Here is a 15,023-nt window from a genome sequence, read left to right as displayed (position 1 = left end):
AATTACGAGCAGGAACCATATTCAATACTGGGACTGTCTGTGTACAAAACTAGATGGTTTTGTTTAAAAGGCATGGAAATTGTAAATGTTGATGTTCAGAGGGACTTGTGTGTACTTGTACAAGGGACACAGAAAGTTAACATGCAGGTAAAGCAAACAATTAGGAAGACAAACGGCATGTTGTCCTTGTTAAGACCAGGTGAGGAAGGGGTCTCAGGCTCCCCCCTGGCCCCTTTCCTGGTTTGGCTGTAACAGGTTTTAACTTTTAAAACACAGTGTTTTTTAAAATCTTAACACCTCAGTGAGTCCTTGCTTACTGCTGTCTAATTGTAATTACAAATGAACCAATCAGACAGGCTTTCTCAGGTTTAAACAAGAAAGATGTAAGTTTATTAGTCTTATCACTCTAACTCGGTTAAAATTATTAAAATACATGACGCCACCATGCTAGCATACACACGAGATAAACACACACGCACAAATAGATACAGAAGGGGAGAAAGAATTAAAGGGAGAGGTTTAAGTAGGGTTGGCAATAAATAGAATTCAGTTACTGTCTTTTGGTTTGGATGTAAAGTCCTTGATTGGAGTTGAGGTCTTGCAGTTCTCGCTGGGGCCCAGTGCACACTTTCAAACTTGTTTTTCTGGTACCAGAGGCTGAAGAGGTCCTCTGTCTTGAGGCTTAAGCTGCTTCTGTGGGTCTCTGGGACTTTGCTTGATAGAGAGACAGAGAGAGAGAGAGCTTCCTTAGCTTTGGTCTTCATATTGCAGTTTATCCCAAACCTTTCTGTGAGGCACAATTCAAACAGTTCCCAGTCTGGCCAGCAGGTGAGTCATGTGACCAGCTCTTTTTTTGAAGCAGCATCGTCTGCGAGGGTTGACAAGATGTGGATCATCACTGTTAATTGTATCAGTGAGTACTTCCATTGTCTCTCTATTCAACTGTCTCTCAGAATGCAAATGTGCAACCATGTTTTCAGCCATTCAACTCTGTGGTCTTTTTAAACAGGTTATGTTTAATGTCCGGTAAAAAGTTCAAGTAGTGTTCCATATGACAAAATTAATCTGTTTCCATTTCGCCGGTGTGGTTTCCGTCACAGCCTTTATTGCAAAAGAATTGGAGTACAAGAATAAATAGGTCTTGCTACAATTGTAAAGGGCTTTGGTGAGACCATTCTTGGAGTACTGTGCACAGGTTTGGTCTCCATATTTAAAGAAGGATATACTTGCATTGGAGGCAGTACAGCAAAGGTTCACTGGATTCGTCCCTGGGATGAGAGGGTTATCCTACGATGAGAAGCTGAGTAAATTGGGTCTATATTCTCAGTGCTTTGGCCCGAACTATTCAAAATCTATATCAATGATTTGGATGTGGGGATTAAATGTAATATTTCCAAGTTTGCAGATGACACAAAAATAGGTGGAAGTGGAAGTTTTGCGGAGGATGCAAATATGCTTCAAGGAATTTGGAGAGGCTAAGTGAGTGGGCAAAAATTTGGCAGATGGAATACAATGTGGAGAAATGTGAGGGTATCCACTTTGGCCAAAAAACAGAAATATAGAGTATTTCTTAAATAGTGAGAGGCTGGGAAGTGTTGAACTTTATAGGGACTTGGGTATCCTTGTTCATGAGTCACTGAAAGCTAACATGCAGGTACAGCAAGCAATTAAGAAGGCAGTTGGTATGTTGGCCTTTATTACAAGGGGATTTGAGTATAGGAGTAAAGATGTATTGCTGCAATTATATAGAGCCTTGGTGAGACTGCACCTGGAGTATTGCGTGCAGTTTTGGTCTCCTTACCTAAGGAAAGATATACTTGCCATAGAGGGAGTGCAACAAAGATTCACCAAACTAATTCCTGGGATAGAGGGATTGTCCTACGAGGAAAGTTTAAATAGACTGGGTCTTTATTCTCTGCGGTTTAGAAGAATGAGAGGTGATCTCATTCAAATGTACAAAATTCTTACAGGGCTCGACGGGGTAGATGCAGGAAGGATGTTTCCCCTGGCTGGAGAGTCTAGAACCAAGGGACACAGTCTCAGAATAAGGGGAAGGCCATTTAGAACTCAGATGAGGAATTTCTTCACTCAGAGGGTGGTGAATCTTTGGAATTCTCTATCCCAGAAGGTGTTGGAGGCTTAGTCATTGAGTATGTTCAAGACTGAGATCGATAGATTTCTACATATTTAAAACATCAAGGGATGGTGCAGGAAAATGGCGTTGAAGCAAAAGATCAGCCATGATCTCATTGAATGGCAGAACAGGCTCGAAGGGCTGAATGGCCTACTCCTGCTCTTATTTGTTATGTTCTTATGAATGAGCTGATCTAATTGAAACATACAAGAGAAGGGGCTTGACAGGGCAGACACTGAGAGGTTGTTTCCCCTGGCTGGGGCATGGAGAACGCAGGGGGCACAGTCTCAGGATAAGGGGCCAATCATTTAGGACTGAGATGAGGAGAAATTTCTTCACTCAAACAGTCTTTGGAATTCTCTATCCCAGAGGGTTGTGGATGCTCCATTGTTGAATATATTTAAGACTGAGATAGATTTTTGGACTCTCAGTGAATCAAGGGATATGGGGAACAGGCAGGAAAGTGGAGTTGAAGCTGAAGATGAGCTTTGATCGTATTGAATGGTGGAGCAGGCTCGGCGGGCTGTATGGTCTACTCCTGCATCTATTTCTTATGTTCTTATGGTTGGGCACCCTAATTCAACCCAAGTTCCAAGGGTCAAAATGACAATGCATTACCCCACTGCACACCCTGCCTCTCTAGTTCCCTTTGTTACTGTGTACAAATGTAAAAGATTTTAATCTCTTTTGGGACTGTGACTGGGAAAGGAAAGGGTTAATCAAACTGCCCCGAAGTCTGCAAATGTTATGGTGCCATTGGTTTCTCTTAATCTTGTATTCATAGTGGCCTTTAGCTTTTGCCTGTTAAATGAGGAAGTAGAAGTCAATTTAAATGCTGTGACCACCGAACCTTTGAATGAAGATTCAGCTTGAAACAGTGGCCAGTTTAGTAACTAATAAAAAGACATCTCAGTGCATACTTATACAGATATTTTGTAGAACTTTAATTAGTTGATAACAAGCTCTGCAAAGGAAAGATCTGTGAATATAGACGTATCATTAAAGGTTCCACTTGGTAGAGTAGAACAAGCCTGATAGGCGGGTAACAAAGTTGGGAATCTGTACTGGTCTGCAACAAAATAATTTGTTAAAACTCTAGTTGTTGATAAAGGACAAGCTCATTAAAATGTACCTTATATGGAGTTGTATTAGGTAATGCAGATATGTGTGGATCATCATGAAGAAGGTGTAAGAAAAATCTAAAAAGAGTGGCTATTGGAACAGATACTTGGGCTTGGAAAGGCCTGTGATACTGAGCTAGAACTGTAACAGGTCTGAATCCTCCAACGTCACCCATAAGGTTTGGCCATAAATACTGCTTTTTATGTCTATGTTAAGTACTGTCTACTTCATAAATCTGTCATTCAATGTGTACAAACCCTATTGATAAGAGGAGTATATTAGAAGTAAGAATACACCTAAATTTGCTTACAACCGGAATTGTTATTTGTGCCATTCTGCAAGTTATGACCTGTACAGAAATACTTTGGTAGTTTGAGTGGTGCGATTTACAGTGAAGAAAGTTGTGCCTTTCTCACTTACACCCGTGCATTAGTTGCACATAGGGTATGGTAGCATGGATCGTTACAGTAGTGGGGTAATTATGGTGTGCATTGTTATGGTAGTGTGGATTATTATGGTAGGGTGTGTTATGGTAGTGGGGTTCCTACGGAGATGGGGTTATTGTAGTAGTGGGTTGTTATGGTGCTGGGTCTATAAATCCGACCATGGCAAAGTGTTGAATCCTGTACTAATCTGTAGGCTGGCACCAAAAACAAAATTAATAAAAAAGCTGCTGAATTGCAGTAAAAACCCAACTAGTTCAGTCAGATCTCTCAGGGAAGGTAACCTGCAACTCTTATACAGTCTGGCCTACATGGGACTCCAGTTCACATTATGTGCTTACCTCTTAATGCCCTTTGAAGTGGCCCAACAAGATGTTCAGTTCACAAATAATCACTTGCTACTAGAGTTGGGCAAGAAATGCAGATCGGTCAGCATTGCCACATCCTGAGAACAAATATATTTATTTAAAAAAGACCCTGGGTTAAAAGTCAGGAACTCATGCTCCAGATTTTGTATTTTTAATCAGATTTGACTTACTTTCTGGGCTTGAACGTGTAAAAACAATGTCAACACAAGTATCTTCGGGGGTAGGCAGGAATGTGGAGTCGAGATTACAATTAGATCAGCCATGATCTCACTGAATGGCGGAGCAGGCTCGAGGGGCTGAGTGGCCTACTCCTGTTCCTAATTCGTATCTTCTTATCTTAGCTAATATAGGATTTAAGATTATGAAAGCTTTTGATATGGTAGATGTAGAGAAGATATTTCCACTTGTGGGGGAGACAAAAACCCGGGGCCATAAATATAAAATAGTCACTAATAAACCCATTAGGGAATTCAGGAAATACTTCTTTACCCAGAGAGTGTTGAGAATGTGGAACTCACTATCATATGCAGTAGTTGAAAACGAACCTAGATAAACACATGAGGGAGAGAGGAATAGAAAGGTATGTTGATGGGGTTAGATGGAAAAAGGTGAGAGGAGGTTCGTGTGGAGCATAAACACCAGCAAAGGTCAGATGTGTTAATTGGCGAAAAGTTCTACATAATCAGAAGTCAGCAGTTTAGACTGTGGGCAGTTTTTAATGTAGGTGACAGGGGACTTGCCCGCTGGCTGAAGAGACGGAGAGAGCCCCATATCGCATCCCTTTGGGAAGGCCTGCCAAATTAAGTTCCAATCAGGCACATAAGTGGGCAGTGGATGGGCCTTCCCCAGGATCTAGGACCTCAGGGGTGGATGTCACACCTACCGAGAGCTGCTGGCCAATCAGAGGCTGGCAGCTCTTTTGCTCAGCAACGCCACCATGAAGGCAGTGGCTGTTGTGAGAAAGACACGCGCCCGAGGCCCAAGTCGGTGCTGGATCCCGGACTTAGAGGAATGACGGTGGGAGCGGTTTCACAGGATGGTGGTCACAGAGGGTGGGAGGTGGTTAGGCGGGTTGGCAGCAAAGGCAGGGGGTGGCTCTCAGTAGGCATCCCCTTCCCGGTGCTGGGTCCCCCGATCAGGCACTGAGTGTCTTTGAATGAGGGACACCCCCCCACCCCGGAATCGGCAAGCAACCCGCACGGCGGCAGGAAGAGGTCCTTAATTGGGTATTAATTGCCCCTTAAGGACCTCAATTGGCGGAGTGGTGGGAAGACTGTCCACAGGCCTTCCCACCACAGATGTAATTGGGGTAGAGGCGGGAAGGTTACAGGGTCCCCATCCACCACCATCCCCCTGAATTAAATGCCCGCCCTGCCTCCAAACTCGCCACGGGGGAGAGCATAATATCCAGTCCCATGAATCATTAAGCCCTTCAAAAACGAGCTGGATAAATATCTGAAATAAATGCAAAATACTGCGGATGCTGGAAATCTGAAATAAAAACAAGAAATGCTGGAAATACTCAGCAGTTCTGGCAGCATCTGTGGGGAGAGAAGCAGAGTTAACATTTCGGGTCAGTGACCCTTCATCAGAACTAGCAGATGTTAGAAATGTGAAAGGTTTTAAGCAAGTAAAGCGGGGGTGGGGCATATATCTGATTGGGAGGTTATAGAGATAGATACTGGGGGAGATGATCAAATACTTCATTTGGCACAATGAGATCTGTGCTGTCATCGAGGACGTTGGCCATGGGGCCAGCAGATGAGGCTGATACAGTGACGATGTGAGGATGGTCAAATATTTTGGAGTTTCACCTGATTACTCTCTGTGAATATTTGTGCAGAACCTTCCCTTAGAAGATTAAGTGAATGGGTCAAAACACACACAAAAGGTTTGCTACCTGCCTGACCTTCACTCATGTCCATATCATTGTGCAATGCTCTCAGTACATTTCATTATCACAACTACAATACCACAGCCGTGTAAAATATCCATTGATTCTCAAAGTGTCCTATCCACCAGATGCACTGCAACCCAAGGCTGCCAAGCATTTCACCAACCGCAACCTCAACTACCCAGAGGGACAAGGACTGCAGGCGCATGGGAACATTGTCACTTCTAAGTTCCCCTTCAAGTTGCACATGATCCCGATTTGAACCTTTGATTTGATTTGAACGATTTGCTGGGTCAAAATCCTGGAACTTCTTACCTAACAACTCTGTAGGAGTATCTTCACCACATGGACTACAACGGTTCAAGAAGGCAGCTCACCAGCCAGCACCTTCTCAAGGGACAATATAAGTCAAATTTGACTGAATGGGCAATAAATGCTGGCCTGGCACTGGCACCCATATCCCCAGAATGAAATTTTAAAAATTAAGTGCTAGTGTTTTCAATAGGTGTGCTTCCTATATCACTCTGTTTTACTTCACATTCCTAAAACAATCATTATGGTAAGGATTACTGTCATTTGTTTTTGCCTCTAAATCTATTTCCTCATTCTAATTTTACATGCATTAATAAGAATGACAAAGTTCAACAGAAAGGCTAATTGTAAATTAGAAGCAGGCCTCGGGGCCTGGGCTTGTACACTAGTCTAATTAAGGCTAATTAAGATAATGACTCTCCAAAGATTCTTTGTCTGAAAATCAATTTGATTTCTTAACTTGCCTCGACAAGTAATGTAATGTCCTCCAGACTGTTCCACAAAGCCGTACAATACAAGAAATTGGCTATCGTCCGTGTACCTGTCGTTTTCACTCCATAGCAGAACAGTGGGTGGCACAGTGGTGCAGTGGTTAGTACTGCAGCCTCACAGCTCCAGCGACCTGGGTTGGGTTCTGGGTACTGCCTGCGCGGAGTTTGCAAGTTCTCCCTGTGACTGCGTGGGTTTCTGCCAGGTGCTCTGGTTTGGTTTCCTCCCACAGCCAAAGACTTGCAGGTTGATAGGTAAATTAGCCATTGTAAATTGCTCCTAGTGTAGGTAGGATGTGATATGGAATATGGAGTTAATATAGGATTAGTATAAATGGGTGGTTGTTGGTCAGCACAGAATTGGTGGGCTGAAGGGCCTGTTTCAGTGCTGTATCTCTCTAGGATATATACTCAGAATTGCTTAGATTTTTGAAAAGCCATTTTCAGCTTTATTAATAAAACTGCATCAGATTACCACTCTTAAATATAATCACAGAATATTTTTTAGTGCAAGAGAAAAAAAAAGATGTTCTAAAACGCTGCCCAATTGCACTGGTTCTTGGTCAATTTTACGTTTGTGATTATACAAATGAGTTTGAGCGGAAACTCGAACTGTAACTTCATTTCGGAAACCTCCTGCAATTTCGACAGCACCTTGCATCCGAGTTGCTGGTTGCACTCAAAAGCTGATACTCTAGCCCCAAATACCTTACAGTGCATTGGGAAAGATACTGGCTCATTTTTTTACCGCTACCTAGTTCAGTCGGTGCTGAGCCCAATGGATACCCTATGAGATGAACCAACTTAAAATTGCACAATCTTAAAATTAAGGGTGGCTATTTAGGAGTGAATTGAGGAAACACTTCATCACACAAAAGGCAATGGAAATCCGGAACTCTCTTCTTCAAAAGGCTGTGGGTTCTGGGGGTCAAATTGAAATCTTCAAATCTGAGATGGATAGATTTTTGTTCGGTAAGGGTATCAGGGGATATGGAGCTAAGACAGGTCAATGGAATTGAGGCATGATTTAATTGACAGGTGGAACAGGATCGAGGATTGGATGACTTACTCCTGCTCCTGTGTTCCTCAACAGAGACTAGTAAAGAAAAGAAAGAGCTTGCATTTATATAGCGCCTTTCACGATCTCAGGATGTTCCATAGTGCTTTACAGCCAATTAAGTAGTTTGAACTATAGACACTGTTGTAATGTAGGCCACTAAACATGGGGCATGCTTAGGCTTGCTTCATCTACTCCTATACTAGGTTGTTTAAGGAAATCTGAATGATTTTTTTTTAATATGGTGCTCTGATCAGTCACTGTTTTCTTTTGGAGGAAGTACACAAGACAGGGAGTGGAAGTAGGTCTGGAGTGTTCCAGTGAGATGGAAGCAAGTTGGGAAAACCATCTTATAATTCTGTCAGTCCCTTGAACTGCACTCCAATCTCTTTTGTTGACGAAGACTATTCAATGTTGCACCATCCAAGATGAAACATCTGTATGAACAGCAACAAATCTCCATGAAATGGTCCAAACATTGTGTGTCAGCTGTGGCTCAGTTGGTAGCATTCTTGGCTCTGAGTTAGAAGGTTTTGGGTTTAAGTCCCATTTGAAGATCTGAGCACACAAATCAACACTGAACTCCAGAGGAGTGCTGCTCTGACAGAGGTGCTATTGTTTGGATGAGATGTTAAACTGAGGCCCTGTCTGCCCTCTCAGGTGGATATAAAAAATCCCATGGCACTATTTCTAAGAAGAGCAGGGGAGTTCTCCCCAGTGTCCTGGCCAATATTTATCCCACAAGCAATATCACAAAAACAGATTATCTGGTCATTATCACATTGCTATTTGTGGGAACAATTTGTGTGCAAACTGGCTGCCATGTTTCCCACACTGCAACAGTGACTACACTTCAAAAGCACTTCATTGGCTGTAAAGTACCTTAAGACATCTGATGCTCATTTACAGGCGCTATAAAAATGCAAGTCTTTCTTTCATTTTTTTTTTGCATTTGGATAAATGTAAAAGAAATCATCACAAAATAGTGCAAGCTTCCGTACCTGCTCTCGATCAGTTAAAAAAGCTCAGTACAACTAAATTACACTTTTTCCTTAGAACTACAAGGAGTCTATGTTAAAAAGCCACCTAGCATTGGCGGCCTTGCCTTCAGCTGCCTGGGCCCGAAGCTCTGGAATTCCCTCCCTAAACCTCTCTGCCTCTCTCTCCTCCTATAAGACACTCCTTCAAACTGACCTCTTTGACCAAGCTTTTGATCATCCGTCCTAACATCTCCTTAAGTGACTGGGTTAAATTTTGTTTGATAATGTTCCTGTGAAGCGCCTTGGGACATATTACAGGTGCTACATAATTGCAAATTATTGTTGTTGATTGCAGAGACTAAGGAATGAAATAAAAACAGAAAATGCTGGAAATACTCAGCAGGGTAGGCAGCATCTGTAGACAGAAAAAAAGAGCAAAGTGTCGAAGACCTTTAACCAGTGTTTCTCTCTCCACAGATGCTGCCTGACCTGCTGAATATTTCCAGCATTTTCTGTTTTTATGACAAATTTAGATAAATATCTTCTCAGGTTTATTTGTGAAACTGTCAGAGGATCCTGCAGTGAGAACAAGGCACAGAGTCCTTCCATGCAATTACTAGTCTCTACGGAATCTATTGACAGAAATTGCCATATTTTGTACAAACACATCTGGGCTCTGCAAGAAATGAGGACATACAAAATAATGACGATGCTATTCCCGCTGTGTAGTTCTCCAGTCTGTCAGGAATACTGTAAACACTTTTGCCTTTTCCTCACTTGCAGAAACCCTCACATGTGCCTTTGTTTCCTCGAAACTTGACTGCCAACACGTTCCTAGCCAGCTTCCCATCTACCACTCTTCATAAACCTGAGTTTCTCTCTGCTGCCCACATATTAACCCACACCACATCCCCTTCACCCATCATACCTGTGCTCACTGACATACATTGGTTCAAGGTCCAGCAAATCCCCGATTTTAAAATTGTCATCCTTTCATTCAAATCCCTCCATTATCCCGACCCTCCCTATCTCTGTAACCCCGCCCCCCCCCACCCACTCCATCCCTTTAACCATCTGTGATGTCAACATTCCTCCAACCCTGGCCTCTTGTGCTTCCCTGAATTCTTTCACCCCACCATTAGTGGCTGTGCCTTTAACTGCCGAGGTCTTGAGCTCTGGAATTCCCTCCCGAAACCTCTCCACCTCTCTACCTCCCTCTCCTCTTTTAAGTCACTCATTAAAACCTACCTCTTTGACTCAGCTTTTGGTCATCTATTCTAATCTCTCTTTGTGTGACTCGATGTCAAATTTCGTCTGATAACACTCTCCCGAATCAGCTTGGGACTTTTCATTATGACAAAAGGGCTATATAAATACAAGTGATCTGTAGGGCACAATAGATGGATGTTCATTTCTACAGTGGAGCAGCTTGAATGTATGAACATACACGTCAAAAAACATAGGGAAAGACCTTCTGTTCCACCACACATCTCAAATAGCACAGCCCGTGTGCATCATCAATCCAACCCCAGTTACACAACCTCTTGGGAGATCCAATAAAATAGGAGGAAAAAGACTGAGGCCAATTTGGGAAGAATTGCGTGAAACTGCTCACTGTCACCCTCTGATCCCCCGAGGTACTCGAACAACTCTGTTTTAGTGATGTTCGATGAGGGATAAATATTAGCAAGGACACTGGGTGGCGCTCCCCTGCTCTTCTTCAAAATAGTGCAGTGGGATCTTTTACACCCACCTGAAAGAGCAGACGGGGCCTCGGCTTAACATCCCTTCTGAAAGTATCACTAACTTTTCTATAGTTCGAGGCATCCTCCAGTCTCGAAGGATTATAGACGTACCACACAGAATTCACCTGTCCTATTGGTCAATGACTTTCTGTAGTAATCAATGCTTTGACTCAGTGATCGCACCCTCACCTTCTAGAGAAAAGGGTCATGGGTTCGAGTTCCAGTACAGTGATGTGAGTACATAATCTCAGCTGACACTCCCGCTGCACTGTCTGAAGTGCTGTCTTTTGGATGAGAAGCTGAGGCACTGACAGCCCTTTCCGGTGGATATAAAGAATACCATGGCACTATTCGAAGAATAGAAGGTCAGTTTACCTGCGGTCCTAAAAAATATTTATCTCTTGGGCAACAGAACTTAAAAACAGGTCACTCATCTCACTAAAATAAAAGCAAAATACTGTGGATGCTGGAAATCTGAAATAAAAACAGAAAGTGCTGGAAATACCCAGCAGGTCTGGCAGCATCTGTGGAGAGAGAAACAGTTAACGTTTCAGGTCTGTGACCTGTCTCACTGCTGTTTGAGAGACCTTGCTGTATGTAAATTGGCTGCTGGGTTTCCCTACATTCTGAATGGCATGCTTTGTTCTCTCCGAATTGTGTTTATTAGCAATGCTTTTTAAAATTTGTTTTGTGGGATGTGGGCATCACTGCCTGGGCCATCATTTATTGCCCATCCCTAATTGGCCTTGAACTGAATGGCTTGCTGGGTCATTTCGGAGGGCATTTAAGAGATTATGCTGCAGCTCTATAAAGCCCTGGTTAGACCACACTTGGAATATTGTGTTCAGTTCTGGTCGCCTCATTATAGGAAGGATGTGGAAGCTTTAGAGAGGGTGCAGAGGAGATTTACCAGGATGCTGCCTGGACTGGAGGGCATGTCTTATGAAGAAAGGTTGAGGGAGCTAGTGCTTTTCTCATTGGAGTGAAGAAGGATGAGAGGTGACTTGATAGAGGTGTACAAGATGATGAGAGGCATAGATAGAGTGGATAGTCAGAGACTTTTTCCCAGGGTGGAAAGGGCTATCACCAGGGGGCATAATTTTAAGGTGATTGGAGGAAGGTTTAGGGGAGATGTCAGAGAGTGGTGGGTGCGTGGAATGCACTTCCAGCGGTGGTGGTAGAAGCAGATACATTAGGGACATTTAAGCGACTCTTGGATAGGTACATGGATGATAGTAGAATGAAGGGTATGTAGGTAGTTTGATCTTAGAGTAGGTTAAAGGGTCGGCACAACATCGTGGGCCAAAGGGCCTGTACTGTTCTATGAGTCAACCACATTTCTGTGGGTCTGGAGTCACATGTCGGCCAGACCAGGTAAGGACAACCGATTTTTTCCCTCTAAAGAGCATGAGTGAAGCAGATGGGTTTTTACAACAGTCGACAATGGTTTCATTGGTTAACATTTTTTTTTTCCAGATTTATTAATTAAATTCAAATTTCACCATCTGCCATGGTGGGATTCAAACCCCTGACCCCCACAGCATTAGCTCAAATCTGAGTTACTAATTTAATGACATTACCACTACACCACCACCTCCATTAGCAACAGCAGTGTGCCTGCAAAACCACCTAGCTTCTTCCCTATTTCTGGCTTGTTATATTCTGATCTCTGTAAAATTCTTTGGGATGGTTCCTGACACGAAAGGTACTAATATAATTGTGTGTTTATACACGTAATCTTTAATGTTTGGCAGTTTGATAACTTTTATGTCCCAACAGTTACAGGAAAGCAGTATTTAAAATGTATTTGCAAGTCTTATTAATAAACTGCCGACAAGTATTTCATTTCTACCGATGCCACTTTATTGCATCATGCTTCCAGAAGTTTCTGACCAAGGTTAGTTACGTGCAATTTCGGACATATGTAGCTGTAAACGTGGCCTCCTACCGGCGACGCATTAATGAGTTGGACTTCCAGAAGGTTCTGGCTCTTTTCGGCATGCGCAGTAGTTGTACCTGTGGGCCCGTGTGGCGTGTCTGATCGCAGTCCAAGGAAAGACGTGAAGACAGCAGCAACTTGCAGCTCAAACTACTTTAACGATGGCAAGTACTATTAAAGTTGTTTTTGTTTGGCTATTTGAACAGCTATTTTCCTTCGTGAAAAGAAGATTCTCGACATCGGAAGGATCCAGAAGCACCCCTAACGTAGGGTCCAGTACTTTTAATACGAATTCCAGGGACGTGCATTTCCACGGACCAGTTATTATCGTAACTGTAATTAAGCAATCACTTTAAACCGAAATGCGGAAAACAAAGCCTTAAAGAAGAACAGTGTGTTGTTGACTCAATTGATATGATGAATAAAGATACACTGTAAACCAAAGTCTCGTATAACTTCACTTTATCACATAACTCTCTCATACAGCTAGCTATTGCTGTGGTCACTTGGGGGGAAGGGGGTGTGAGGGGGAGCTGGGAAGCGGGGATGCAGGGGTTAGGAGAGGGGGTGTAGGGAAAGGGGGTGCTAGGGGAAGATTGTGTGAGGGGGAGGGAGTGCAGGAGAAGGGGATGCGAGGGGGGAGCTGGGAAGGAGGTGCGAGGGGGTGGGGGAAGGGGGTGTGAAGGGAGTGAGCTGGGTGGGGGATCCGGGGGGTGTTGGGGGCAGGGTGTGGGAGGTGGAGCTGGGAAGGGAGTGCGAGGGGGTGGGGGAAGGGGGTGCAAAGGGAGTGAGCTGGGTGAGGGATGCATGGGGGGTTGGGGGCAGGGGGTGCGAGGTGGAGCTGGGAAGGGGGTGCGGGGGGGACAGGGTGAGGGGAAGGGGGTGTGGTGGGTGAGCTGGGAGGGGAATGTGAGGGGGGAGGGGGTGGGGGAAGGGGGTGCAGGGGGAAGGGGGTGCAGGGTTGAGCTGGGAAAGGGGTGCAAGGGGGGAGGGGGTAGGGGGTGCAAGGGGGGAAGTGGGTGCAGGGGGGAGGGGGTGGGGGAAGGGTGTGCTGGGTGGAAGGTGGTGTGGGGGGGGAGGCGTCTGGCAGGGGTCGCGACCCCAGCGAGCGGGCCAGCCCACAGACTGCACGGCCTCCTCGATGTTGGCGTCCTCCAGGCTGACCCTGCGCTCATGGTCGCCATCCTGCTCACGGTGGAGCTTCTTTCCCGGCTCCCAGCAGCGACGGCGGAAGAACGACTGAGGCCCGATTGAGGCCCTGACCCTCGACGACCGCCTCATGGGCACTCATGACTCAGTGAAATATTGCAGGACTATTGTGGAAACCCTGGGGTAACATAGTCCAAGTGTACTGTCAGCTACCCACTGTAAAGGCGAACTTCCCCAAACAGAAAATCCAGAGCGGAACCCCGAAGGCGGTCATGTGTCACCTTTGGCATGTTTCCGGCAGTTCCTGCAGCCATTCCGGTGCCAAACGTTGTGCATCTTCACTCCTTTGGACCCCACCAGGAAGGCCAAGAGGGGGGTTTTGACGCTTGGGCAACTCACAACCTCCACACATCTGCCCAGGCATGCGCTATGGAGAGGTCACTCCATAGTCGCCTCACAGCGACCAAAACAACAGTTTTTTGTTGTTTTGAAGGCAGCAGTTACGGGTTATAAGTCCAGCTCAATTGGCGTAGAGATTGGGCGCCACGGGTTGCCTTTGTCGGTGGGAGAGGTCATCGCATCTCACTGGACAGCTACCGCCCGCCTCAAACCGGGCAGCCCCCAGTCAGTAAGGTTCTGTCCTGCCAGAGTCCACCTGCTTCAATGGGTGCTTGGAGCTCAGGGTCATTGCCCGACAAGTGGACTGTAACACCGCACCAAACAGCATGACAAAAAAGGGAAAGAAGGTACCGGCCCTTCGTTTTGCAAGCTGGAGCATCAGAACTATGTGTCCTGGCCTGTCAGAAGACCTTACACAAATCAACGATTCTCGGAAGACCGCCATCATTAACAACGAGTTCAGTAGATGCAATGTGGACATTGCAGCACTTCAGGAGACACGCCTCCCTGCGCGCGGATCTCTAAGAGAGCAAGACTACACCTTCTACTGGCAGGGTAGGGATCCTGAGGAACCAAGACAGCATGGAGTGGGCTTCGCCATCAGAAACTCTTTGCTCAGCATGATAGAGTCACCTTCAAATGGCTCGGAATACCGCCCCTGGTCCAGTACACCTACTCAGAAGCTATTCTCCAACAGTCTGCTTCCCACCTGAAGTTAAAGACCAGTTCTACAAGGAACTCCATAATATCATTAGTAGCATTCCCAATACCGTACATTTGTTCCTGCTGGGGGACCTTAACGCCAGGGTTGGGGCCAACCATGACTCATGGCCCTCCTGCCTTGGGCGCTATGGCATTGGAAGGATGAATGAGAATGGACAGAGACTGCTGGAGCTGTGTACCTATCACAACCTCTGCATCACCAATTCATTCTTTCATACTAAACCCTGTCACCAGGTTTCATGGAGGCACCCAAGATCACGTCGCTGGCAC

The 15,023-nt window shown here is 45.0% G+C and overlaps 1 long non-coding RNA gene across 1 annotated transcript in view; it reads left to right on the top strand.

The window, feature by feature from the left end:
- Positions 1-12,926, top strand: part of LOC137348198 (uncharacterized) — a 29,329-nt gene extending 16,403 nt beyond the window's left edge. Inside the window, exon 2 of the long non-coding RNA XR_010969093.1 lies at positions 12,689-12,926. This is a non-coding gene — a long non-coding RNA (uncharacterized lncRNA). The remainder of the gene's footprint in view (positions 1-12,688) is intronic.
- The last annotated feature ends 2,097 nt before the right edge of the window (positions 12,927-15,023 follow it).

This window comes from Heterodontus francisci, chromosome 33 (assembly GCF_036365525.1).
Source record: "Heterodontus francisci isolate sHetFra1 chromosome 33, sHetFra1.hap1, whole genome shotgun sequence".
In the NCBI taxonomy this organism is placed as follows: domain Eukaryota; kingdom Metazoa; phylum Chordata; class Chondrichthyes; order Heterodontiformes; family Heterodontidae; genus Heterodontus; species Heterodontus francisci.
This window is presented reverse-complemented; position numbering and strand designations above follow the sequence as displayed.